Here is a 1,809-nt window from a genome sequence, read left to right as displayed (position 1 = left end):
CCCCGCCGCTGCACGGCCACCTCGACGCCAGAGCCTCGCCGACCTGCTTCCTCCTTCCCACCAGCCTGCCTCCTCTTCGCCGCGTCGTCCCCGACCCCCCTCCTCGACCCCCATTGCCCCGTCCTCTACAACCCACGGTGAGGCCCTCGGCCTCCTCTTCCCCTCTCCGCCGCTCGTCGTGCTCCTTGCTACGACCCTGCCCCGTGCTGCTCGGCAACGTGCGTGACGAGCCCACGCGCCCGTCGCCTTGGCCGTCTGGCCCTGCTCCCCCTGCTGCTCCTTCCCCGCTGCCGCGGCTGCCCTGTCCACCGCGCCCACACACCCGCTCGTGCACTGCCTCACTCCGGCCGCGCGTCCCACTGTGCGCCGTCCCGCGTTGTTCCCCGCCCCTGCTGCTACGTGCTCGGCACTGTCCCGCCCTGACGCCGCCTCGCTCTGGCGCCGTGGCCGGCCCCTTGCTGTCACTTGCTACCGGCCGCCCTTTCCGTGTAGCCCCTCCTATCGGTGCCCGCCACCGCCCTGCGGCTCCCTGCCACAGCCACCTCCGCCGCCACGGTCATTCCCCCCCCTTCGCCGCCTCCCGTGGCTCCGGCTGGCGCCGGCGCCGGTGTGCGTCGGGCCTGCTCGGTGCCCCCTCGGGCACCCGTCCGTTTGGGCGCCCGCACCATCGCCCGTTAACGTGTGCCCGTGCCCGTTAAGGCCCATGGGGCCTATGACAGCTGGGGCCCAGCCCCTGAGAACGTATTTAAAAAAAATAAAAATAAAAATAATTAATTAATTAAAGAAATAATCAACTTAATTAATTTTGATTAATTAAATTAAACAACTAATTAAACTAATTACACATTAGTTACCTAGTTAACCTGATCAGTTAATTAGTTAATTAAGTAGACAATGACATTGGGGCCCACCCCTAATTAACCCTAATTAGGATAATTAATATGTTTAATTAAAATGTGTCATTGACCAGTGGGACCCACTGGCCAGGTTGACCAGTCAACCCCTGTTGACTGCTGATGTCAGCATGACATCATGTTGATGTCATAAATCCAATTTTGAATTAAATTAAATAATTAATTAAATTCCAAAAATTAATAAATTCTTTTGAAAATCATATATTTTAATCCGTAACTCGGATGGAAATACTTTCTACATGAAAGTTGCTCAGAACGACGAGACGAATCCGGATACGCAGCCCGTTTGTCCGCCACACATCCCTAACCTATCGAACTCGCAACTTTCCCCCTCTGGTTCCTTTGTCCGAAAACGCGAAACACCGGGGATACTTTCCCGGATGTTTCCCCCTTTCGCCGGTATCACCTACTACCGCGTTAGGGCACACCTAACCCCGTTCATTGTCATGTCATGCGTCGTCATGCTTATGTTGGCATTGTATTTACTGTTTCTTCCCCCTCTTCTCTCCGGTAGACTACGAGACCGACGCTGCTGCTACCCAGTTTGACTATGGTGTTGACGACCCCTCCTTCTTGCCAGAGCAACCAGGCAAGCCCCCCCTTTGATCACCAGATATCGCCTATTCTACCCTCTACTGCTTGCATTAGAGTAGTGTAGCATGTTACTGTTTCGATTAATCCTATTCTGTTGCATAGCCTGTCATTGTTGCTACATCTGTTGATACCTTACCTGCAATCCTAAATGCTTAGTATAGGATGCTAGTTTACCATTAGTGGCCCCACATTCTTGTCAGTCTGCCTTGCTATACTATCAGGCCGTGATCACTCGGGAGGTGATCACGGGTATATACTATACATACATGTACTATACAGATGGTGACTAAAGTCGGGTCAG

This window comes from Triticum aestivum, chromosome 2B (genome assembly GCF_018294505.1).
Source record: "Triticum aestivum cultivar Chinese Spring chromosome 2B, IWGSC CS RefSeq v2.1, whole genome shotgun sequence".
Taxonomy (NCBI): Eukaryota; Viridiplantae; Streptophyta; class Magnoliopsida; order Poales; family Poaceae; genus Triticum; species Triticum aestivum.
This window is presented reverse-complemented; position numbering follows the sequence as displayed.